General features: G+C 38.0%; 1 long non-coding RNA gene across 1 annotated transcript; it reads left to right on the forward strand.

The window, feature by feature from the left end:
• LOC115022185 (uncharacterized) lies at window positions 1-1,918 on the forward strand. The gene is made up of 3 exons (XR_003833843.1): window positions 1-401; window positions 681-913; window positions 1,716-1,918. It is a non-coding gene; the product is annotated as an uncharacterized LOC115022185 (long non-coding RNA).
• The last annotated feature ends 9,097 nt before the right edge of the window (window positions 1,919-11,015 follow it).

Genomic DNA, 11,015 nt, shown 5'->3' on the forward strand with positions numbered 1-11,015 from the left:
TAAACGATGTGGAAAGAGTCCTGGTCCGTTTCAAGAAGACTTTCTTTCTTTCATTTGTATTTTTCTTTACTTTTGTTTGGTTCTATTTCAGTCCTTTTTGCTGGTGCACAATGAGAACTGATACCACAGATATCTTTCGCGTGCTAAGTCTTCTAAACATGCAGAGATATGAAAGGAAGTGGTTATTATTATACGTGCAGTTCAGGTGTTAAAGTGAAGCAACCACTGAATGTAGTTTTGCCCAGAAACACAACTGTGACAAGACCTTTGCCTTGTGGTGTGTTTGTTAGAGCGAAACAGAACTCACACATTATTGCACTGTGTAGTCAGGCAGCTGGACAGAGACGCTGTAATGTTTATCTGTGTGATACTCGGGCTGCTGGTCTGCTTTGAGGCACAAGGTAGGATACGAACACTGTCTAATAAAATGTTATTAGCAGCAATGAGACGTGAGCAGGCTTCTTTAGTGTTACTTCAGATATCTTTGTATAACCATGTGATCACATATCTAAGAAGCCAGAGTGAAGTGATGTCATGACAGTAAATGTGTCCCGCTTTGTTACGTAGGTATTAAAAACGATGGCTTCACTGTGGTTCTAGAAGAGTTTTCTCAAGTTAAAAATGAAAAAAAATGAAGTATTTGATTAGCACCTTAATATCTTTGTGTTTGGTTTCCACAGAGTTATGAGTGGTAGCAGTACTGAAGGAGTTGTAGTAAAATATTTACATTATCACATGTTCACTTCAACAAAAAGCTTTGAACACACTGAGTGATAGTTCAGCATGAGAGACAACACAACTAAAAACATCTCTGAATAAACTCTGATCACATGAGGACTTCACTTCATTTGCAGAATGAGGTCGTGGGTTAAACTTCTCTTTGTGGTTTATCTGCTGCATCCTTGTGAAGCAGGTGAGAACTTTATTTATTTATTTACTGTACTGTAGCACTTTATTGTAATATATTGTTTACAGTTCTGACAGTTAAAACCTCACTTCTTACCTCTGGCTCACGAAACGTTCTGGTTAATGCAAAAGGAAATGAGTCTGAAATACATCCGGACACAGATTAAAGTTATATTCTAAACACTTTTGTGTTATTAATGTCACACATTTAGAGGATTGGGACTCCTTGGTGGTCGTAAGCGGACTTTGAGTCCTTTTCTAGTTCTCATATTTAAATTTCCTAAAACTTCGGCTTTAAATTTCAATGCATCTTTTAACCTTTACAGAAAATAACATCTGTGGAGCTTTTATTAAACCTGGACGTGGTTTGAGACACATTATAGCCAAATGTTGAAAAGGTGTAAATGCATCTTCAAGACGCACGTGTAAACTTTACTCCTCCATAACGTAAGAAGTCTGTGGAAAGACTCTCACTGTCTGATGTTCTGTCTCCACTGTCCACGCTGGGTAACAATAGTGAGGTGAAGAGAGGGAGAGAACAAGGTGGAAGAAAGTCCCCAGTGTTTTAGATGTGTTAAAAAGAAACAGAAAGACTTAGAGAAACATCAAAGTGGGTTTAGTTCCACCTGATAAACTGTGAGACAAACTGTCACGAGGCTTTTTAAAGACATTTTCCAACCCTTGATAAACCATGAACTGATGACCCACTGTGTTAGAAATATAGTAAGAGTGGAGGAACATTCATTATTGACCCAACAAACATATAGTGTGTGATTTTTAATGTATGATGTGTCTACTTGTTTTTACAGGGCTCAGTGCTGAGACTGTGTTTGTGCAGAAGGGACACGATGTGCTGCTGGATGTCACAGACGCTGAGGGTGTCTGGGGAATTTATTGTGTTGTCTTGGAGATTTAATGGAAATGTTAATTTAGTAACACTTGTTGCTGGGCAAAAGGAAATTGTTTCTCAGAAGTACACAAAAAGGATTGAGTTTTTTGCAAAGAATTACTCTCTGGTCTTGAAGAATCTCCAAGAGGAAGACAGTGGAGATTATGTTGCTCGAGTGATAAAGACTTACAACAGAAGAAGTAGTCACTGAACACAAAGTCATAGTTAAAGGTAGGTTTGGTAACATTTCAGACACTGAGAGTTTCTGCTGTCATTTTCCTGAAGCTCTTCCCACCTGCTTCTTCCCTCCTCAGATCCAGTGTCTCCAGTCGTGCTGACAGGGCACTCTGTCTCCAGAAGCTCAGACTCCTGTAACTTCACTGTGACCTGCACGACACGGGACTCTCACATCAACAGCACTTTCAGATGTGACGGTCAAACCTGCAGTCAGGAGGGAGGAGAGCGGACAGAGGTCCCAGTCTCTGGTGCTTCTCTCCAGGTCCACCTGTCCGATGACTCAATCATCTGTAACCATAGCAACCAGGTCAGCTGGACCGAAGACAGCCATTTAATAGAACATTTCTGCCCCCAACTTCCTGGTAAGACTGAAAGACAAAACTACTTCCTGATAATACTGCACAGCTTGGAGGTTAAAGTTACAGCATATAAGCATTTAGATAAGTTCTGATCTCTTCCACAGTACGATAAACATTCAATAAATCAGTTAAATATTTCGCTGTGTTTGGCATAGAATGTGCTATTTGTCTCTATTACTGTAAACATACGTGTTAGAGGAGACTATCCCCGTGCTGTTTAACATTGTCAGATGCTTATAGACAGTCTGTAAAACTCTGAATTAAAATCCAAATACAGTAAGAGGAGTAACTGATCTGCTGCTCCCACTCCTGTTGTGCTGAAGCGTCACAGTCTGCATCTGTTGCTTCAGGTTTGTTTTGTTGTGTTGCAGACTTGGAGAGTCCCTCTGCTGGTGTCTCTGTGTGCCTGGTGAAGACGGTCTTGTTCTCTGTCGGTCTCCTCATCATGGTGTCTGCCGTCATCACTGTTCATGTCATGACGAAGCTCAAGAAGCAGGAATAAACAAATAGTCCTGTACAGCCAGTCTTACACAGATGTCACACTCTTACCTAGAACAACGTAGGGAAGTTAAAGGTCCCCTGTGGTGTGTTAGACCCGCAGGAAATGCACAATCCTGCAGCTCATGCTATTCCACTGATGGACAGTTGGTGGCGGTAACACACCAAGAAATGAAGAGTTATAAGGCTGCGAGCCAGCAAACTTGGATGTAGGAGTTTAAGTATTTGCGAAAATATTGACAAAAAATTGATTCAACATGTTTTTTAAGGCTTCAAAGATGCATTTTGGTGAATAAAACTTTATGTAAACATTGTTTCTTTACAAGAAAAACTGCAGCGAAGCGTTAAAACTAAAGCTGATTATTCTTGATTACGACTGTAAATAACATGATGTTGTATCTTACAGAGTTGTAGCATTTTATTTAAAAAATGTTACAAAAAATAACTTTCTATTTTGGTATGATCAAGTCCAACAATATACAAGAAATAACCTTGATTAATACACAATATGTAACACTGAATGTGGTCCTATTTACAATGTTTTATTACATATGTGTATGTTATATGTGTTTTTTTTTTAAGCTTGTTAGAAAAAGCAGTTTCTGCTCCATGCAACATTATTGGATGCTTATTAAAGTTATATACTCATCTTATATGTTTGTGATTGTGTGAAATAGTTGAAGCGTTTAGATCACGTGTCACTGACGTCTTTCCACTCTGGTATATTGTGTGGGGTTTTTTTTAGCAAAGAATCCATCAGCGCTTTTATTATAGGAAACACACTTGACACTGAATGTAATACAAAATATGAATATTTAATTATTTTTTAAAAGCACGGCACATTCATGACTTTAACTCAAAGGAATACTTGACTAAAAATCTCTCTTTGGAGCATGAAGAAGTTTGTTCCATCATAATCTTCTTACTTTTCGCCGTTAATAGGCTACAGATGTTCAGAGCAGAAGCAAACCTTTTACCTTTTCAACTTTATTATTCACTATTTGACTCTTAATTGTATTTTCAGATGAATATTGTAAACCTTTGCTAAATAAAATAAACTTCTTCTATCTACAGATCTGTATATCCTCATTCAAGTAAAGTATGTTACAATACATATACAAATAGATAAATAAAAATGAAAACCTCTGTATGCACACACACACACACACACACACACACACTCTTACATCTTGCTTGGCTCTGAGTCCGTCTCTGTGTGCTCTGCGGGCGAGTGCACAAACAGGAGCAGACAAAGAACATGTATAGAGAGAGATACAATGCTAACACATAGCGTCACTCATTAGCTCAATATAACAATCACACAATAGAGTTCAGTGAATAACAACCACATCAACACATGTACAAATCATTTACAACATTAAAGCAGGTATATGCTTGTGCCGTGTAAAGTTACTGTATGCTAAATGCTAAAAGCTAAATGCTAGGTGAAAGTTCAGCTGTTAGCTTAGCTGTTGAATCCCTTCTGATTGAAGGAAAGCAGTTCTGTGGTTGCTGCGTTGTGTTGTATTTGTTGCAAGTGCAGTATGTCCAATACAATTCCTGATTATTCCCTTGCAGGCTTTGCTACCTGAGCATACACACTCTCTGGCTGAGCTGTGCTACTAGTCTCAGTAGGTTCCACGTTTCCAGTGTGAAGGCCCGACCAAGCAGTAGGTGGAGGATGGAGAAATACCTGAAGCATTATCCGTTGGACTCTGGTCCACCAGTTGGGCTTCATTTCTCACCTGGAAAATAAATCAAATGTAACATTTTCCTAACATAACTTTATTTGTAATGGTGTTATTTTATTATATTGACATGTGAAGTCATATCAATTCAATTAACAGCAGCCGTTATATATCCCTCAAAAACTACTAACTTCTGGATCATTGACTACAAAAGTGATAACGCTGTCATAACTTCACAATAAATTAGTATTTTAAAATCTAAAAAGCATGTTTTAAGGCGTTTTCATTAAGAACAGAGGAAAGCCAGCACATACAGAAAGCATTTGCACAGACAACACAGAGAGTACGTTGTATTTAGAAGTGAAGATTTGTGGTTTACGTTTCACACTGCTATCAAAAGGTTTGCAAAAACATTTTGCTCAGTAGGAAGTCACGTTGCTTAATATGTTAACTGGTGTGAGCCAATAAACGGAAGCAAAGACAGAAGAAAACACAGCTGTGATCAGATAGTAGATGTAATGAGCTCAGAGTCCTTTGGTCTGGTGTAAATGGCAGTTTGGCAGTATTGTAAAATTTAACTTCTTTTTCTAACAATGCAAATAAAAACACACAAGCAAACGACACATACGCAGCATAAAGACACACAGCGCAGGCCTCAGCAGCAGGTTTGGACAGATGGATCGTGGCAAGCAGCCGGACCTGGAACAGCAGATTGAGGCAGAAGTTGGTGTTGAATGTCTGGATAATATAAAGTAAATGCACCAGCTGGTCCGGAGGATGGACAGTGATTGGTGTGCATAGTGTGAGACAATCTGAAATTCTGTTCCTAGGTGTGTCAAATGTTTTTTTTTAAACTTGACGCTTACCTGAGGAATTTCATACTGTATTTTCGAGACTCTCGCTTCTGTCTGCAGGTCAGTCATAAAACAAATGTAAAAAAACATGTTAATTTGCTTTAATTTACATTTTGAGAGTTCTCCATGTTCTGCTAATTAACTGCGTCACATTAACTTTACTTGAGCTGCAGCTGCATTGAGTCCAGATTGTGTGCGTGTCTTAACTTATCTTCAAACAGCAGAACTCTTTAAAGCCTTTATGTGTTGGATCTGATCATTAGGGATGTTGCTGACTCCGAGAGGTTGCATCACAAAAGGTGCTTTGGCAAATAGCAATGGATACCTCGCTGCTGGGATCTGAACTGAATGAATGAACTAAGACTGCACCGACTCTGAGATTGTCTCATTCGTCTACAATCAACTCTGGTAATAGAATAATTTGAAAGATGCAATAACCAGATAAATAAGCTACACATGTATAGGTGCTATGGTAAATAATGATCAGCTGTACACTGCATGAAGGGTCTCAGATATTGTTCATTACTAAATAACACAAGGGGCAGATGAACTTGGCTAGAACACTGTACAGTAAACAGATATGTTAAAATGCAGACTTGGACTTACAGTTTCTTTTTCTTGCATAATACAGAAATGCAACAAATAAGATGAGGATGGAAAGAGATGACGATGCAAACAACCACAGGTACAATGAAAGGGTTAGGTTGAGGACCTGTAAAGAAAAACAAAAGCCACATTTCAATGCTTGGTTTAAGTCCTGCAACATAGTTGAGCGTGTGTTACTGCATCACGTCTGACCAGACTTTTTGTTTTTTAAGTCCACAAACGTCTCGGTAACAGACCTGATCTGTAGTAAGAAACCCTTTAATTTCACTCAATTTAAAATGACCAACGCACGGTCAAAAAAGCTAATTCATTCATTTTAAAATGCCACCGACAAAGTACTAACACTTCATGCTAGTCGATAGATAAGGGTTATAATTATTGTGTTTTAACAGGTTTCACTAAAATATACATCAATAAAAATAAATGTATTTAACTAGGTTTAATATCCACACACACACACACACACACACACACACACACACACACACACACACACACACACACACACACACACACACACACACACACACACGTTGTTTTACTTCCTGTAGTAAGCAAGATTTGACCTGCAATTGTTGTTAAATTGCTTTAATAAGGTCATTTCTGCAACAAACACTCTTCCTTTAAATGTTTTAATTAAAAGCTTATGCACAACAGAACACAATGAAATATAAATGTATTCAAACAATATTTGTAACAAAGCCAATATGTTTATCGTACTGTGGAAGAGATCAGAACTTATCTAAATGCTTATATGCTGTAACTTTAACCTCCAAGCTGTGCAGTATTATCAGGAAGTAGTTTTGTCTTTCAGTCTTACCAGGAAGTTGGGGGCAGAAATGTTCAATTAAATTGCTGTCCTTGGTCCAGCTGACCTGGTTGCTATGGTTACAGATGATTGAGTCATTGGACAGGTGGACCTGGAGAGAAGCACCAGAGACTGGGACCTCTGTCCGCTCTCCTCCCTCCTGACTGCAGGTTTGACCGTCACATCTGAAAGTGCTGTTGATGTGAGAGTCCCGTGTCGTGCAGGTCACAGTGAAGTTACAGGAGTCTGAGCTTCTGGAGACAGAGTGCCCTGTCAGCACGACTGGAGACACTGGATCTGAGGAGGGAAGAAGCAGGTGGGAAGAGCTTCAGGAAAATGACAGCAGAAACTCTCAGTGTCTGAAATGTTACCAAACCTACCTTTAACTATGACTTTGTGTTCAGTGACTTACATCTGCTTGTAATCCTTTATCACTTGAACACTATAATCTCCACTGTCTTCCTCTTGGAGATTCTTCAAGACCACAGAGTAATTCTTTGCAAAAAACTCAATCCTTTTTGTGTACTTCTGAGAAACAATTTCCTTTTGCCCAGCAACAAGTGTACTAAATTAACATTTCCATTAAATCTCCAAGTCAACACAATAAATTCCCCAACACCCTCAGCGTCTGTGACATCCAGCAGCACATCGTGTCCCTTCTGCACAAACACAGTCTCAGCACTGAGCCCTGTAAAAACAAGTAGACACATCATACATTAAAAATCACACACTATATGTTTGTTGGGTCAATAATGAATGTTCCTCCACTCTTACTATATTTCTAACACAGTGGGTCATCAGTTCATGGTTTATCAAGGGTTGGAAAATGTCTTTAAAAAGCCTCGTGACAGTTTGTCTCACAGTTTATCAGGTGGAACTAAACCCACTTTGATGTTTCTCTAAGTCTTTCTGTTTCTTTTTAACACATCTAAAACACTGGGGACTTTCTTCCACCTTGTTCTCTCCCTCTCTTCACCTCACTATTGTTACCCAGCGTGGACAGTGGAGACAGAACATCAGACAGTGAGAGTCTTTCCACAGACTTCTTACGTTATGGAGGAGTAAAGTTTACACGTGCGTCTTGAAGATGCATTTACACCTTTTCAACATTTGGCTATAATGTGTCTCAAACCACGTCCAGGTTTAATAAAAGCTCCACAGATGTTATTTTCTGTAAAGGTTAAAAGATGCATTGAAATTTAAAGCCGAAGTTTTAGGAAATTTAAATATGAGAACTAGAAAAGGACTCAAAGTCCGCTTACGACCACCAAGGAGTCACAATCCTCTAAATGTGTGACATTAATAACACAAAAGTGTTTAGAATATAACTTTAATCTGTGTCCGGATGTATTTCAGACTCATTTCCTTTTGCATTAACCAGAACGTTTCGTGAGCCAGAGGTAAGAAGTGAGGTTTTAACTGTCAGAACTGTAAACAATATATTACAATAAAGTGCTACAGTACAGTAAATATAAATAAAATAAAGTTCTCACCTTCTTCTTCACAAGGATGCAGCAGATAAACCACAAAGAGAAGTTTAACCCACGACCTCATTCTGCAAATGAAGTGAAGTCCTCATGTGATCAGAGTTTATTCAGAGATGTTTTTAGTTGTGTTGTCTCTCATGCTGAACTATCACTCAGTGTGTTCAAAGCTTTTTGTTGAAGTGAACATGTGATAATGTAAATATTTTACTACAACTCCTTCAGTACTGCTACCACTCATAACTCTGTGGAAACCAAACACAAAGATATTAAGGTGCTAATCAAATACTTCATTTTTTCTTTCCAGACGTGGATTTTCTTCAAATTCGTCGTGTATTTCCCCCCCCCCCCTCACACACTAATGTTCACCAGCTTCCATCCTCTGCTCCTTCTGTCCACTTGCCGTAATGGCCTTGAGAAATAGTCCATTTGTTTTAGATTAGGACGCTGACTTCCTGTTGGAAACTAACTTGAGAAAACTCTTCTAGAACCACAGTGAAGCCATCGTTTTTAATACCTACGTAACAAAGCGGGACACATTTACTGTCATGACATCACTTCACTCTGGCTTCTTAGATATGTGATCACATGGTTATACAAAGATATCTGAAGTAACACTAAAGAAGCCTGCTCACGTCTCATTGCTGCTAATAACATTTTATTAGACAGTGTTCGTATCCTACCTTGTGCCTCAAAGCAGACCAGCAGCCCGAGTATCACACAGATAAACATTACAGCGTCTCTGTCCAGCTGCCTGACTACACAGTGCAATAATGTGTGAGTTCTGTTTCGCTCTAACAAACACACCACAAGGCAAAGGTCTTGTCACAGTTGTGTTTCTGGGAAAAACTACATTCAGTGGTTGCTTCACTTTAAAACCTGAACTGCACGTATAATAATAACCACTTCCTTTTCATATCTCTGCATGTTTAGAAGACTTAGCACGCGAAAGATATCTGTGGTATCAGTTCTCATTGTGCACCAGCAAAAAGGACTGAAATAGAACCAAACAAAAGTAAAGAAAAATACAAATGAAAGAAAGAAAGTCTTCTTGAAACGGACCAGGACTCTTTCCACATCGTTTATTTATGACATACTGTCTTATATGACATTTCTATGTTTGTTCGGACTTTTTATTGATACTATGACTTTTCTATGACATTTTACATTTTTACACCATTTATTAAATGTTTTATTAAATGTTTTATTAAATGTTTTATTAAATGTTTTATTAAATGTTTTATGCCATCCTATATTAGGACTTTTTCTTATAACATTTTATGGCATAAACTATTTATTTTTATTTTATACTTTATCTTTTTTCATGACATGTATGGCCTACTATACTATTTAATACTAAAACGTTTTGCTTGACTATGAATTTATATAATCTGACTTTTTATATCACATGTTTTTTTGACACATTATACAATGGCATTTTTTCACGGCATACTATATTATGAAATGCTTTTATGTCATAAAAGTAATTTAGGGATCACTAGGATATCTTTCTCAAACACAATCTGACACGTGTCCTGGAGGAGGCGGGGATTGAACCAGCAATCTTCTTTAAATGAACCAGGACTCTTTTCACATCGTTTATTTATTTATTTTCACAGCATACTATATTATGAAATGCTTTTATATCATACAATTAGGGTTAGGGTTATTTAGGGATCATTGTCAGCTGATGTTGTGCTTTTGTGGTATATAATACCGAACAAATCTTCAATTAAATTAAATGAAAGCAGTTGATACGCAGTCAACCTGGAGTTGTGGGGACGATGGGCCCAGTTGGTAATCTGCACTCTGGAAGCACTATGTCAAAAGTGTTCTGCCCCTTTACTAATTAAGCGTTACATTATCAGTTTCCTCACCTTGCTCTGAATTATTAACGCAGGTGGATGAAGGTGCAGAGAGCATCAAGGAGTCACAATCCTCTAAATGTGTGACATTAATAACACAAACGTGTTTAGAATATAACTTTAATCTGTGTCCGGATGTATTTCAGACTCATTTCCTTTTGCATTAACCAGAACGTTTCGTGAGCCAGAGGTAAGAAGTGAGGTTTTAACTGTCAGAACTGTAAACAATATATTACAATAAAGTGCTACAGTACAGTAAATATAAATAAAATAAAGTTCTCACCTTCTGCTTCACAAGGATGCAGCAGATAAACGACAAAGAGAAGTTTAACCCACGACCTCATTCTGCAAAATAATTAATTTGAGGAAGTGGTTCAGTTTAGGGAACTCCTCCCTCACACATACAGCAGGGGTCGAGAACATATGAGCCATATATGGCTCTTTCGATAACGCAATATGGCTTGCAGACAATTTTGAGCTGACATTTTTTAACATGATTAACAAGTAATAAATAATTATATTGTGTCATTTTAAAGTAAAACATTTAGCAGAGGATTTGTTTTTAGTTCTCCCCTCTCCTCCTCCGCTCTGTCTCTGGCTGTAGGTTAAGGTGTGTTCACGCTCCACCCCAACTTCTTCACAGAAATGTATCTTCATTTGAACACTGCAGTAAAAAGGTTTTACTCTAACGAAATAAATAGTTACATTTCTTTAAAAAAGGGTTAAAGTTGCACTTGAAACCATCCTGCCATGTTGCACTTATACTGGTTTGTCTTATTTGTAGCTAATAGTTGAATTCTATTGTTTCTGTATGTTGCACT

Source organism: Cottoperca gobio, chromosome 17 (assembly GCF_900634415.1).
Source record: "Cottoperca gobio chromosome 17, fCotGob3.1, whole genome shotgun sequence".
Taxonomy (NCBI): domain Eukaryota; kingdom Metazoa; phylum Chordata; class Actinopteri; order Perciformes; family Bovichtidae; genus Cottoperca; species Cottoperca gobio.